Source organism: Trichechus manatus, unplaced genomic scaffold, assembly GCF_000243295.1.
Source record: "Trichechus manatus latirostris isolate Lorelei unplaced genomic scaffold, TriManLat1.0 scaffold00012, whole genome shotgun sequence".
NCBI lineage: Eukaryota > Metazoa > Chordata > Mammalia > Sirenia > Trichechidae > Trichechus > Trichechus manatus.
In genome coordinates, this window is record NW_004443948.1 from 1041576 (window position 1) to 1058547 (window position 16972).

Below are 16972 nucleotides of genomic sequence, written 5' to 3' on the forward strand. Positions count from 1 at the left end.
GGAACAACTTATGATATTCTCATCTAAAATAAATAAAACTGAACCTCCAATGGACTCCCTAAAAATTAATTTGATATGACTTTTGGGACTAAATGTCTATGCCAGCACCATAAAACCTCTAGAAGAAATAATAGAATAATATCTTCAAGACCTTGGGGGTAGTCTAAGATTTCCTTGGTAAGGCGAAAACCCTAGACATAAGAGAAAAACAATGATAAATTAGCATTTTTTAACTTAAAATGAGTGCCCATAAAAACACATAAATTAAGAGAATAGGCAAGCCATATGCTGACAGAAAATATTTGTAATACATATATCTAAAAAAGGACTAATATTCAGAATATAAGAAATACTACAACATATCAACAATAAAAAATTTAAAAATGAACAAAACCTTGAATAGACACTTTACAAAGGAAGATATGAAAACAGCCAATAAGAACATAAAAACGTGCTAACCATCCTAGTCATTTAAAAAAAAAACCAAACACTTTACTGTCAAGTCAATTCCGACTCATAGTGACCCAAGAGCACAGCATAGAACTGTCCCATAGAGTTTGTAAGGAATGGCTGGTGGATTCAAACTGCCAACTTTTTGGTTAGCAGTCGAGCTCTTAACCACTGTGCCAGCAGGGCTCCTTATAGTTATTAGGGAAACATAAACTAAAACCCTCATGAAACGCCGTTTTACATCCATTGAAAAGGCTAAAATAATATGGACCAGCAATACCATATGTGGGAGAGGATGTGGAACAACTGAACTTGCATACATTTATGAGGGAAATATAGAATGATGCAACCACTTTGGAGAGCTTTTTCCTAGTTTCTTATGTTAGATATATACATACTTACCCAATGACCCCAAAATTTCACAACTAGGTATTTCTCCAGGAAAAATAAAAATACATAGAAAGACTTGTATGAGAATGTTCATTGCAGCGTTATTCATAAAAGCTTCAAAGTGGAAACAAGCCAGGAGTCTATCAACAAAAGAATAAACATTCATTTAGTGCATTCATACAATAGAAAACTCAACGTAACAAAAAAGAAATGAAGTACTGGCACATGTACCAACATCTTATGATAGCCCAAATAAACAGGCAAGAAAATACTACTCTGTTTTTCCATTACATGAAGTTCTAGACTAGGCAAAATGACAACAGAAATTAGAAAATGGATGCCTCTGGGAGGGGGGTGTTTACTAGAAAAGGGAATAAAGAAAATTTCTGGAGTGACAGAAATGTCTTATGTCTTGTTTTAACTCATCTGAAGCAGCTATATCTGCACAGAAAAGAATATCCACTGTTTCCCACATTAAAAAAACAAACAAACAAACACCACCAAACCCTTTTCTGTCAAGTTGATTCCGACTCATAGCGACCCTAAAGGACAGAGTAGAACCGCCCCATAGGACTTCCAAGGGGCGCCTGGTGGATTCAAACTGCCAGCTTTTTGGTTAGCAGACATAGCTCTTAACGACTACGCCACCAGGGTTTCAATTTCCCACATTAGTGACTATAGATGAAATAATTTACACGAAAGTATTTGGTAATCTGTTAAACCTCCTACAAATATAAAGGATTATCGGACATTCTTCAGCTTTAAAACCTAGTATTACATTTAATAATTATTATTTATGAAATGAATCAAATCATTTATTTTAATCATTTCTTAAAAATTCGTTTTATGTGCACTTAACTGTGTCTGTCAGAATATGTTATGACACAAAGCTTTGTCAGAAAGTCATTAATTTTATTGAGCTAATAAAAAGAAGGATTTAGATTTTAGTGATAGTCTAACTTTTCATTTAAGAGACTTGCATATGACTCACAAATCCAGTAGCTTTGATTGTAATCAGCAGCAGTTCTTTGCAAAAGTTCTTTAACAAAAGCTTCACAGCAGAAGCTCACATAATCAAAAATGTGTTCATTCGTTAAACATTAACACAACACAATACATTAACTAGATGTTTTCTTTGATTACAAACCACATTCTCATAGCAATTTGCTGTGATTTTACTATTATAAATGCATATAATCTTTCAGGGGAGCAGAAAATATCTTTCAGTTAGAGCTCCTGAATGAAATTAACTAGTATCCTATAAACACTTGATTTCACATTTTTAAAATTATTTTTACTATGATGTGCATTATGTTAGCCAAAATGTGAATCCAGCTAAAGATATTATCATTGAATTATGACATAGTTTCTATTTTGTGTATTTTCCTACATAAATAAATATACGTTGCTTTCTCAAACTTCTTCTTAGATCTATATTTAAATAAATTTGCTTTATTGAAAGCCTTAACAATTCACTTGTTAATTCCTTTATTTTCTATATAATGTCTACTCTTTCTGCTCACAATAATATGATATTTTGGGGGCAGGGCATGGGTCTCTTAGTAATATCTTATTGAAAATGTAGAGGGCCAGTTGTAGGACTAATATTCCAGTAGTAGTCAAAATCAGAACCATGGTATCTTCCAGTTTGATGCAAATCCTAGGTAGACACTGAAAGTTCCCCAGAAATGTCTGCAAGGTGTAATTTAGAAAGAGTTGTGTCCAGTATGAGGCTTAAAGGTCAACTGTAACCTCCATTTCAAGGACTCTTAAGATAGTGGGTATAATTTTTTTTAAATTTTTTGTTTTGAAAGAATTATAGATTCACAGGAAGTAGTAAATATAGTAGAGGCAGATTTCCAGTGCCCTTCACCAAGTTTACCCAATGGTAATATCTTACATAATTATAATAGATCATCCAAACCAGACAATTGGCATTGGTATAATGTGTGTATAATTCTATGCCATTTTATCACACATGTAGAATCATGTAATCACCAGTGTAATCAAGATACAGAATTATTCCATCACCATAAAGATCTTTGTGCTAACCCTTTAGGTTCAAACCCACCACCTTTCCCACACCAGCTAGCGATTCACACATTTATAGGATTCTAAGTCCTGTAGCGTTTAAGAGAAATCAGATTTCACTGATGCTCACTAAAGAAAAATAAAAAAATCCTAGGAGAATGGTTAGAGACCATTGTGTGGTTAAAGTTTGGCTTCTGATACTGGAAACCAGGAATTTAGCCTTACTAGGCCAATTCCTGACTGTATAATCGTGGAAGTTACTTAAATTCTATGGGCTATGGTTTGTTCATTTTAAATGTAGTTTACAAAGTTATTTTGAGCATTAGATTTAAAGATAAATGTAGAACTGTGAGGTAAAATCTAAAGTACAATTCTATTGTGAATTTCACCTTATCTTCTTGCTGCTTTAGCTGTAGTAGGCCAAGGTGTCTTAGGCTGGGTTCTCTAGGGAAGCAAAACAGGTAAAGCATGCATATTTATGTATATATATATATACATATATATATATACACACAAGTATATTTAAAGAGATTTATATCAAGGAAATGGCTCGCGCAGTTGTAGAAGCCATAATGTCCCGAGTCTATGGGTTAGGAAAGAGGCTTCTCCTGATTTATGCAGTCTCAGGGGCTGGCAAACTCAAGATCGGCAGGCTGGAGATCAGGGCTGTTGCTCATAGGCTGTGAAGATCAACAAATCCCAAGATTGGTAGGCAAGGCCACAGGTAAGCTGTTGGCTCAAGTCCCAAGAACCAGAGGTCAAATGAACAGGAGCCAGCTGCAGGATCCAGAATGATGAAAAGCCCCCAAACCCTGCTTGAACATCCGCACACACTCAATGCAGGCCACATGCCCAAGGATACTCCCCTTCAGCTGATTGGCTACTCAAAGCAGATCCTATCATGCGAGTGATCACGTATCAAATCTAACAGAGAAGTGAACACAGCATTATATGACTACCAACACACTGAGAATCATGGCCCAGCCAAGCTGACACGCAATCTTAACCATGACAGTCAACCCCTTGTCCACTCGGCACCTGTAAACATCTCCCCAAACCATACATAATCTCTAAATAAAGGCGAGTATAAAGTCATACTTGCAACTAACTTGATAAAACGAACACACGTACAACTGAAAATGCAGTAGGCCTTTTTATGTCTTATTTAAGTGTAGAAAACAAAAATATCTGATGTACACATACGAAGCAGAAATACTCATAACAATTACAGTCCTCGTTTCTACAACTGGTATTTAGAACTATCTTCCTCCACCACTCATTCCGTGTTTGCCCTCAGCAAGCACCTCAGCTGGTCATGGTTCTTTGCCTGGTGGGGTGAACCAAACCTTCATTCCTGAAGGGTCTGGGCCATTAGTAGTCATGTCAGAATTGGGTTGCTGTAGCTTTCCATTTACTATAATCACAGGGCATGGTAGTACTAAGAGACGCCCCAAGGGATCTCCTGCATTCCAGACATACTCTTCTTTATCTCCATTATGTAATATTAACCCAATTTCCTGTTGGTAGTCGGGATCAGTCACACCAGCCAGTATGGTAATGCCTTTCTTTGTCTGTCGATCCAGAGGAATAAGAAGCCCAAAGTGGCTAGGTGGCATTCTTAGATTCCAGTTCAATGGAATCAGTGATGCATCTCCATGCGGAAGCCTTCCTCCCTTTGGAACTAAGACCTCTAGACATTCAGAGCATAAGGTTGTAGGGACAGGAAGCAAAAATTTTGTGAGTGGGTCACTAGGGGTAATAGTGAGTGGTGCCACTCCCATTTCCACCCTTTGATTCCTGGACTCATGGATCCTGGCTATGAGAGAAACAGCACCATATAGTTGATGTTGATTTAGAACCTATAAAGCACTCTGGAGAACATTGCCCCAACCCTGCAAGGTATTGCCACCTAGCTGGCACTGTAATTGTGTCTTTAAGAAGCCATTCCATCGTTTTATCAAGCCACCTGCTTCAGAACGATGGGGATTATGGTAAGACCAGCGAATTGCATGAGCATGGAGCCCACTGCCACATTTCATTTGCTGTGAAGTGAGTCCCTTGATCTGAGGCAATGCTGTGTGTGATACCATGATGGTGGATAAGGCATTCTGTAAGTCCACAGATGGTAGTTTTGGTAGAAGCATTGTGTGCAGAGAAAGCAAATCCATATCCAGAGTAAGTGTGTACTCGAGTAAGAAAAAAATGCTGCCCTTTCCATAATGGAAGTGGTTCAATGTAATCAACTTGCAACCAGGTTGCTGGCTGCTCATCTCGAGAGATGGTGCCATATCAGGGACTCAGTGTTGATCTCTGCTACTGGCAGACTGGACACTCAGCAGCGGCTGTAGCCAAGTTGGCCTTGGTGAGTGTAAGTCCATGTTGCTGGACCCTTGTATAACCTCCATCCCTGCCACCATGGCCACTTTGTTCATGAGTTCATTAAGCAATGACAGGAGTATCTAGGGAAAGAAGATGAGCAGTTTCCACAGAACACGTCATCCTATCCCCTTGATTATTGAAATTCTCCTCTGCTGAGGTCACCTTTTGGTGAGCATTCACATGAGACAAAAATGTCTTCACTTCTTTGGCCCATTCAGAGAGGTCAATCCACATACCTCTTCCCCATACCTCCTTGTCTCCAATTTTCCAATCAAGTTCCTTCCAAGTCTCTGACTATCCAGCCAAACCATTGGCTACAGTCCATGAATCAGTATACAATCTCACATCTGGACATTTCTCCTTCCAAGCAAAGTGAACAACCAGGTGCACTGCTTCAAGTTCTGCCCATCAAGAGGATTTCCCTTCACCACTGTCCTTCAGGTAGGTCCCAGAAAGGGGCCATAGTGCTGCCACTGTCCTCTTTCGAGTGGTGCCTGCATATCACACAGAACCATGTGTAAATCAAGCATGAGTTTTCTCTTCTTCGGTCAACTGATCATAAGGAACTCCCCATGAGGCCATAGGTGCAGACTGGGAGATGGAAGTTAATGTGACAGAAGTGGAGACCATGGGCATGTGGGCCACTTCCTCATGCAGCTTACTCATGCCTTCAGGTTCTGCTAGGGCCCGATCTCATATATACCACTACCATATCCAACTTTATGACTCTGTCGGTCAGATAACAGCCAGTTTATGATGGGCAGCTCAGGCTGCATGGTGACTTAGTGTTCCATGGTTAAGCATTCAGTCTCTACTAAGGCCCAGTAAGAAGCCAAAAGTTTTTTCTCAAAAGGAGAGTAGTTATCTGCAGAGGATGGCAGGGCTTTGCTCCAAAATCCTAAGGATCTGTGCTGTGATTCACCAATAGTGGCCTGCCAAAGACTCCAAACAGCATCTCTATCTGCCACAAGAACTTCAAGCACCATTGGATCAGCTGGATCATATTGCCCAAGTGGCAGAGCGGCTTGCACTGCACCTGAACCTGTTGCAGAGCCTTATCTTGTTCTGGGCCCCACTCAAAACTAGTAGATTTTTCAAGTCACTTGATAAATAGGCTGGAGTAGTACACCCAAATGTGGAATATGCTGCCTCCAAAATCCAAAGTGGCCCACTAGGCATTGTGCCTCCTTTTTAGTTGTCGGAGGAGCCAGATGCAGGATCCAGAATGATCAAAAGTCCCCAAGCCCTGCCTGAACTTCTGCACACGCTTGATGCAGGTCACAAGCCCAAGGAAATTCTCCTTCAGCTGATTGGCTACTCATAGCAGATCCCATCATGTGGGCAATCACATGTCAAATCTCAACAGGGAAGTGATCACAACATTATACAACTGCCAAAACACTGAGAATCTTGCCCCAGACAAGTTGACCTACAGTCTTAACCACCACACAAGGCACTCTGTGACCATCCCCCGCCTAAGCTAATCCAGTCCAAACTTGGAGCCCTGGTAAACCATTGTTATGTACACTCCAAACGCTGTACCTTCCTCATACTCGCTACAACTTCCAAATTGCTCAAACCATCCTGCAAAGAAAAACAAAGTTAATGATATCAAATTGCACAGAAATTGTTGATGGAAATGGATAATGTTGCATGGGTGCATTATTGGCTTGCCATTTTATCTTGCCATACTCTGTATATGCATAAATAATTACATCATAGTTAAGTTAAATTTATATTATGATGAAGCAGCTACATGGGATGACACAGAGACTGTGACTAAAAATCATTGTGTTGGGACTGCCTCAGTCAAATAAGTAATACAGTTTACTTTTTCTATGGAGCACCAAATAAATCCCCAAAACAAAAACTTTAAATTCTTAGGTCTAACCTTCCTCTCAGCTAAGAAAATGCAAGAATTGAAAATTACTCCACAGGTGATTGATATAAAATCTGTTACAATTATCTAATCAGCCCTGTATAATGGTGGAGACAGTACTTAACAATAAATTGGAAGAACATGGTTCTGTTGTAACACTTGTGTCATTGTCTTATAATTCCTTTTCTACAGATATTTATTTTAATGGAAAATTGTTATATTGACATATTCTCTTCTCAGTATTCTTAGGGGATATTTGGAAAAATAGCACAAAGATATTTTTATCCCAGTTAGTGTAGGAAATTTAAAAAGTCTTTATAAATAAATAAGTCTTTATAAATAAATAAGATGATCCTTAAGTCATTTTAGTTTTTAAAAACCCTTTCACACACCCCCAATCACTGATGGCATACCCTTTCCCAGATAGCTCATGTAAGAAGTTGAGGTTGCCTGCTATGCTTAGATTCAACATCATTCCTACTTACTTTCCTAAAAATCCTCTGAATGTAAGACTGCGAGATTTAGCAAATAAAAGTACAGAACGCTCAGAAAAAAATGTATATTTCAGATAAATAGCAAAGATTTTTTTTAATACAACATGTCCCAAATATTATATGTGAAATAGTTTTCAAAAAGAAAAGAAGTTCATTGTTTATATAAATCGCAGTGCAGCTAGGCATCCTATATTTTATCTGACAATCTGACCTGATTGGACTGATTCTAGGCACGCTCCCTGCCTCTCCCCACACCGGCAGACAATTGTAATTTATCTGTCTTCAGGCAGATACATTGCACATCACATCTGCTGAGTAAACCTCATGCAGGGTATCTCGTTGTAGTTTTGATTTGCATCTTCTAATGGCTAATGATCGTGAAGATCTTTTCATATATTTGTTGGCTGTTTGAATGTCCTCTTTGGTAAAGGTTCTGTTCATGTCCTTTGCCTGAAGATTTTTTGCCAAAGATTTTTTCCCAGTTTGTAGGTTGTCTATTTTCTCTTTTAAGAAAGTCTTTTGATGAGCATAAGTTTTTAATATTTATGATGTCCCATTTATCTGTTTTGTATTCTATTCGTGCATTTGTTGTTACGTTTGTTATCCTATTTTTACAAATATTAAGCCACATAGTTTTCTCCCTATATTTTCTTCTAGGAATTTTATGGTTTTAGGTTAAACATTTAGGTCTTCAATCCATTTTGAGTTAGTTTTTGTGTATAGTATGAGGTATGGGTTCTGTTTCATTTTTCTGCAGGTGGATATCCAGATTTGCCAGCACCGTTTATTAAAGAGACTGTTCCTGCCCCAGTGAATGGGTTTTTACCTCTTGTCAAAAATCAGTTGTCCATAGATGGCTCGGTTTAATTCTGAGTTCTCAATTCTGTTCCACTGGTCTATTGTCTATCATTGATCTAATACCAGCCTGTTTTGATTATGGTGACTATATAATACATTTTGATACAGGGGAGTGTGAGGACTCCCACTTTGTTTTTTTTTCTTCAATATTGCTTTGGCTATTTGGGGTTTCTTTCCTTTCCATTTGAAATTGGTCATTAGTTTTTCCATTTCAGTGGAGAATATTGTTGGGATTTGTATTGGTATGGCATTGGATCTGTAGATTGCTTTAGGTAGAACTGACATCTTTACTATATTAAATCTTCCAATCCATGAGCATGGGATGTCTTTCCATTTTTGTAGATCTCTTTTTGTTTTTTGTAGTAGTGTTTTAAAATTTTCATTGTATAAGTCTTTTATGTCCCTGGATAGGTTAATTCATAGGCATTTTATCAGTTTTGGAGCTATTGTAAATGGTATTGTTTTCTTGATTTTTTTTTTTGAAGTAGTCTTTGTTAGTGTAGAGGAACCCAGCTGATTTTTGTGTGTTGATCTTGTACCCTGCAACTTTCCTAAATTCTTCTATTAGTTCCAGCAATATTCTTGTGGAATATTTAGGGTCTTCTGTGTATAGATTCATGACATCTGCAAATAGAAATAGTTTTACTTCTTCCTTTCTGATTTGGATACCTTTTATTTCTCTTGCTTGTCTTATTTCTCTGGCTAGGACTACAGTACAATGTTGAATAAGGGTGATAATGATGGGTATCCTTGTCTTGTTCTCATTCTTAAATGAAGGCTTTCAGCATTTCTCCATTGAGTATAATGTTGGCTGTTGGTTTTTCATATATGCCCTTTATTATGTTGAGAAACTTCCCTTCTATTCTTATTTTGCTGAGAATTTTTATCAGTAAATGATGTTGAAATATATCCAGTACCTTTTCTACATCAATTGATATGATCATATAGTTCTTTTCCTTTGTTTTATTTATGTGGTGGATTGCATTGATTATCTAATGTTGAACCACCCTTGCAAACCTGGTATGAATTCCACTTGATCTTGTCATATGTTTTTTTTTGATATGTTACTGAAGTCTTTTGGCTAGAATTTTGTTGAAAATTTTTGCATTTATGCTCATAAGGGATATTGGTCTGTAATTTTCTTTCTTTCTTTCTTTCTTTTATTTTGTGATGTCTTTGCCTGGTTTAGGTATCAGGGTTAGGCTGGCTTCATAAAAAGAGTTCGGTAGTGTTACTTTCTCTTCTATGTTTTTGAAGAGATTGAGTAGGATTGGTGTCAACTCTTCTCTGAATGTTTTCCAGTTTAGCCATCTGATCCTGGGCTTTTGTTTTTATTGTTGCTGTCAATTTTTTGATAACACAGTCAGTCTCTTCTTTTGTAATGTGTCTGTTTAAATTTTCTACCTCCTGTTTGAGTTACTTTGGATAGGTAGTATGTTTCTAGGAATTTGTCCATTTCATCTAGGTTTTCAAATTTGTTTGAGTACAATTTTTCATAGTAGTCTGTTATGATCATCTTTATCTCTGTTGGATAGTTTGTAATCTTAATTTGGTTATCTGCTTCTGCTTTCTTTCCTTTGTCATCTAGCTAGTGGTTTGTCTATTTTATTGATCCTTTCAAAGAAAAAGCTTCTGATTTTGTTGATTCTTTCTATTGTTTTTCTATTCTATCTCGTTTATTTCTGCCCTGATCCTTATAATTTCCCTGTTTTCTGGTAACATTTGACTTTTTTTGCTCTTCTTTTTCTATTTGTTCAAGTTGTAAGCTTAAGTTAATGATTTTGGATCTTCTTTTTTAATGTAAGCATTTATTGCTATGAATTTCCCTCTGAGAACTGCTTTCGTTGTGTCCCAAAGGTTTTGATATGTTTTGTTTTCATTTTAATTTAATTCTAGGAATTTTTTTAATTTCACTTCTGATTTCTTCTATGACCCAATAGTTTTTAGTAGTGTATTATTTAGTTTCTACATATTTATTTATTTTCCTTATTCATCCTGTTGTTGATTTCTAGCATCATACCATTATGGTCAATCTTGATTGATTTCAATCTTTTTAAATTTGCTGAGACTTGTTTTGTATCCTAGAACATGATCTAGTCTGGAAAATGATCCACGTGCACTGGAGAAGCATGAGTATTGTTCGGATGCTGGGGGGAGTGTTCTGTTATGTCAGTTAGGTCCAATTGACTTATGGTTTTATTTATGTTCTCGATGTCCTTATTGATCTTCTTTTTATATGTTCTGTCTATAACTGAAAGTGGTATGTTGAAGTTCCCTACTATTTTTGTGGAGTTATCTATTTCTCCTTTCATATTAGTCAGTATTTGTTTCATGTATTTTGGTGTGTTGCTGTTAGGTGCATATATATTTATAATTGTTATGTCTTCTTGCTGGATTGATCCTGTTATTGTTATGTAATGTCCTTCTTTATCCTTGTAATAGATTTTGATTTAAAGTCTATTTTATCCAATATCAGAATGGCCACCACCCCTCTCCTTTTGTTTACTGGTTTCATGGTATAGTTTTCTCCATTCCTTTATTTTCAGTCTGTGTCATTATGTCTAAGTTGTGTTTTTTGAAGACAGAAAAGGATGAATTATGTTTTTTTTTTATAATCCATTCTACCACTGTATGCCTTTTGTAAGAGGTATTTAGACCATTTACATTTAAGGTTATTACCGAAAACAAAGTGTCTGCTTCACTCACTTTGCTATTTGTTTTTTGAGTGTTTCATATCTTCTTTGTTTTTTTATTCTGATTTATCTGTTTTTGTTTGTATTTGACTATGTTCTTGTGATGAGTCTTACTGCTAAGTTCCTTTTCTTCTGAATGTTTCTTTTTGGTGATTTCTTAGTGATTACCACATATGTTACATTACACAGCTTACAACTGCAACAACATTTAACATATGAACAACAGTTAACATACAACCTTACCATAATAAATCTATTTCTGATATTCTCCTCCCTTTCTGTTGAACTTTTTGTTATCTTTTATTTTTTTCCAATTTAAATTTTCTCTTTTTGTTTTACAGAAAAATTTATTGATTGTATGCCCTGATTGGGCCAAGTGCCCAGCTGCCAACTGAAAGGCTGGGCCACACCCACTAGCCACTCCACTGGACAAAGATGCGGCAGGTTGCCTGCACAAAGACTCATATCTCTGGGAACACCCACAGAGCAGCTCTACTCTGCCTCTCAGGGTAGTTATGAGTCTGAATCAACCCAGCAGCAGTGGGCTTGGTATCTTCTCCTGAGAGCCACTAGAAGACACTCTTATCTTTAGTTTTCTTCAGTGCTAACTCAGGAGCTCTGGATAATTGACCTCTGGAATTCAATACAGAAGTATGGGAGGGGAAGCTTTAGCTGTTCACAGACACTGACATCAGCTGCGGGACTCAACTTTCCTGTGGCAAAGGTGGGGAGCTCTCTATGTCTTTCCCTCATGGGTACCCCTGCACAGGCTCACCCATGTATCCCACTGTGGGCCTTTCTCTCTGTGTTACCCCATCAGTCTGGAGTACCATCCTTGCCCTGCTGCCCTTGCTGTTCCTCCTGATCCTAGTGCCCATCATCTCAGGCCTTAGTCAGATTCAATAGCACTCTCTTGCAGTGCCACAGTCTCCCTTCACTTCTTCCCAATTGTGCAGCCTGTGAAAGCCCATGGCCATTTTGCACCTTAAAAAAAGTTGGGGTATAACTTCCTCAGATTAACTCCTTTTCTGTGTTTCCTGTTTGGGCTGCTACCCAGCCCCATCCCAAAATATCTGCAATGAGTGAGTGCTCCTGATATTAGTGCATAGGTTCTCCCAGTTTCTGTGCCATCCTTGATCCTCCTTTCCTTATTTCTGGACTCATCCCAGCTCTCCAACACCTCAGCTGCCATCCGGAGTTTTGAAATCTCAGTCTGTGCTTGTTTTTGTTTATTGTTCACTGGATTAGTTGCTGGGGGATAATTGGGAACCTTCACTCACTTCCCTATCTTGCTCCATTCCCTCCTGTGTTCGGTATTACTTGCAACCCAGCTGGATTTGGGTTGGAAAAGTATCCATATTATAATATAAGTATGTTTAGATTGATATTTCTATCACAGAGGAACTCAGAAGACTCTATTTTCGCCTGAAAAATAAAACCTTCTAAATATTTGAAATGCACTCATCACTTGTCACAAGTTCCTTCTGTTGTGTTATATTATTTATTCTAGCTAATATCAAATCCATGCATTCATAATGTCTTCAATTTTGATGTTTCTAAGCACAGAGCTAAATAAACTAAGACCTCAAAAGTTCTTGCCCCGCTTTAGTGGAGCTGATCATTGGGGTAACATCCTGTGCCACCATGAACTGATACTGGATACACTGTCTTCTGTTTCAATTATAACATTAGAATTACAAGTGAAGGATTTGGGGCACAATAATTTTCTTTGACTTAAAGAGGTTCTTCAGTGTGATTTCTTGTCTCTCTGAGGACTTCAGAGCTCTTCATTTGCTTCTAAACATTACTTACATCCCCCCCTTTGCTAGTTGTTTTAATATATATAAATATTAAAATATAATACCCTGAAGTAAAATATAATACCAGTTCTCAGGTATTCCACAGAAATTAAAAGTAGATCTATTATCTCAAATGCCACATAAAAATAACATATATAAATATTAATGTTAGTATAAATATACACTCTTTGACTATTCCTTCCCCCACTTTTAGAATGTTAACATTAAGCTTTTCCAGCAGGAGTTAAACACCAGGAAAGTTATCACTGTCCCCCTAAAACACACACGGCAGAGGACCTCACGTAAGTGCCTTGTCAGAGTTCCTGTTAAAACCTATCTCCTTTAGTTGAGAGGAGGGGAAGTTACCCCTTAATCCTCACTCTTTACCACTTAGCTGTGAAATTTCGAGCCACTCATTAGCTGTGCAACCTTAAATAAGATGCTTAATTTTTTTCTGCCTCATTTTATTTAATTTTAAAATTGTCATAAATATGGTGCCTATATCATAGAGTTTTGTGAGGAGTAAATGATATTATACTTTTATATAGCCTTACAACTGTACACAGCATATTGCAAGCACTTAATAACTATTAGCAAGTATTATTACCATCTAATATCTGGATTTTGTCATTATCACTTTAGAAAATCAGGTTTGGCAAGTAATTTTGGAAGACAGCTGGCTCCTGATTAACAAATTTAGTTAATCATTCTGTCCAATAACATCCATTCTCTATTTTATGTTATCTGAAATCAAGCATTTTCTAAATCTCTGATAATAGTAGCTATTGAATTTGTTCTCTGTAGCCAAAATAGTATTTCTATTGAAGTCAAATGGATTTAATTAATTATATCTATAAAAATGTAAATGGAATTTGGAAAGTACATTAAATAATAAAAGACAAGGTCATTAGTAATAGTCCCAGAGTTTATTATCTTCAAAAATGTTTCCCTGAGGTTGTCCAAGAAAGAAGTAAAGTCACCACATACTGCTCTAGAAAGTCCTTACTAGAATCTTTGGGGAAAAGTTGTGAATAAATGGTTAATCATGACTAACAGGACCCATAAGAACTCATGACTTCATGTTGTTCGTATGCTAAGGTTGTAGCAAACATGTTATTTATAAGGCATAGTGTGGCTTGTGTACAAGATTGCAATTCATACTAACAGATGTTTGGGAAGGAAATTATTTGTTTAATTTGTTTATGAGTCAGAGGATTTTTGTCTGAATGTAATTATTTGAAGAGACCACAATTTATGAATGGATTATATTCCAAATGTGCATTTGTGAGTCAGTTGTTTGGGACTAAGAGCATATTTTTATCTATAAACTAGTTTAAATGTTAGTGTTTCCCAAGTAGGCCCACAAATTACTGCTTTAACCCATTATTTGGCTGACACAATCTGTATATTATTCCTGAGTCTCCGGAGAAAGGACTTGGAAGGAAAATGACCTCTTCCTTTTCTGGCCTCTTTGTTTTGATTCCGCTTGTGATAGCCTTTCCCAGTTTCCAGTACTGCCTTTCCCCTGCTCTCTCACGAGACCTCAGGAGCCTTAAAAACCACCCTGAAGGACTAAAACTCTGGTCTGCTCCATCCTTGGCAAAATTTACACTTTTTCCAAAATTATCCACCTTCCCTACCCTATCCTCTATACATTGCATCGCTCAGGGTTGCTGATCTCAAGTAATAACCAGAAACGAATTAAATTAACTTGTATCTTACCCTAATGGGATTTATAATTATTCCAGGAATATTTCTAATCTTAAAATAAGGTATTTGTTCACCCAAATTCCTGTATTTGGTGGACTTTATAACTAACAAAATGAAATGGGAAAAAAAGCAGACTTTTTGGAGAGATGACATTTTGGAGTCAGGGCCAACATGTAGGTTTTTACTGCCAAGAAATCTGTCCGAGTAGTCATCTTCTTTAATTAATTTTGTTTCTTATGGCTTTTTCCCTTTTGCTCTTCATGGACTAACATGTTCTCCAAACTTTTACCCAGCAATTTCCACTTTAGAAACAATGATAAACACTGAGGAAAGAAAAAAGAGCAAGGAAGAGTTCATGTGTATATAAAGTACAGGTTTCCTAAAGGTACTTTTGTTCTTTTTTCCCAAATCAATAGACACATAATTAATGTTTGATTTTTGTTTGTTTGTTTCTCAGACTAGGTAGTGCACTCACTCCTTGAGTAGAAGGAATGTATATTATTTGGTACCCTGGTGGCACAACGGTTAAATGCTTGCTCAGCTGCTAACGGAAAGATTGGTGGCTCAAACCCACCCAGCAGCTCTGCAAGAGAAAGACATGGAGATCTGCTCCCATAAAGATTACAGCCTAGAAAACCCTATGGGGCAGTTCTACTCTGTCACATGGGGTTGCTATGAATCAGAATTGATGCACCTAACAATGACAGCAACACTCTATGTCTAGAGCTTAGCCCAGTACCTGTCACTTAAGAGATTCCCCAAAATACATATTGAATAAAAAGTAAAATATTTTAAAACGGTTCATATTTAAAATATACCACAGTAGACATACAGATATACTTGAGTTTGTAAATAACAATGTATGCTTTATAGACTAACAGATATTGGTTTAGGGAAATAGACAATGGAAGAATTTGGTCTTTTAACTCTAAGGTATTTCTTCCCTATTTCTGATGAGGTTAAGGGTTAAATTTTGCTTTTTATTGTAAACAGGAAATACTGTTTCCACCTAGAATATAATTTTGATTTATTTATATTACAGCAAGAGGAATGAATGAAAAGTTGGGATAGAAAGCATTTTTTGTAGCTGTTCTCTCATCAAATTCCATAGACATTAGAGATATAATTGACATTTTTGCAGAGATGAGAGTTTTAAATAATGAGAAATACATAAAATGAATTTTTTAAGTAGCAGAAAACGTGAAAATGAAATTCAAAATTTGTCAAGTGTGGGAAAGAGAGCCTTGAATTTATGTATGCAGCCTAAAATTAGGACAATGCAAAGTTTTATGTAGTGAGGTAATGCCTCATGATCAATAGACTTTTAAGTAGTACATACAAGACAGTCATGTTGGATGCACTTTTATTGTGTTTAAACAGCTTCTTCTGTTTGCATAGTATTTGGGTGGTCCGGATTTACTTTCTGATTTACACTTGAACACTGACATATAAAACGTGAGTCTGTGAGGTCTGAAGAGAAGACAACACCACACAACAGATGGAGCTGCTTATTTATTTACAGGTATGAGTTAATAACAAGCAGTCGTACAAAGACTCACTCTTGATTTCACTATTTCTAAGACTAACTATTCAATGCTATTAAGTTCAGACAAAGTCTTATGGCAGACATCGATATCTTGGCAGATTTTTTCAAATGATCATCTGTTCTTTATTTTCAGCCATGCTAAAATTAATTCTTTAAATGCACTTTTAACAGTGAACACTGTCCAAAGAACACATCGGGACTAACTTCTTTATAACAATCAATAGCTTCTTAGCTTCAGATATGTGCATACAATTTTTACTTCACAAAATTTTATTTATATACTAATGCTACAAATCAAAGAATGGCATTAGTCCACATATTTTAGTGACAGATACATCAGTATTTGAGGTAAATCCTAAAGTTATCCAGGAACTGTCAGTCTTACAAATCACACCAACAGAAAGGGAGATGCTTTGTTGGAAAGATATCAGTTCATTGATTTTATTTATTTATTTTTTATTGATTGTAAACTTTATTAATACAATGTTAAAAATGTTACCTTAATTTTAAAACATTGTATGAACTAGGGCTAGATTACAAACCGTAAAATATGAAAATATTTATGGAAACATGACTTTTTATTCCTTTACATGGTTTTTTAAATTTTTTTATTGTGCTTTAAGTGAAAGTTTATAGCTCAAGTTAGTTTCTCATACAAAAATTTATATACACATTGTTATGTGACCTTAGTTGCTATCCCTATAATGTGATAGCACACTCCTTTTTTCCTCCCTGGATTTCCC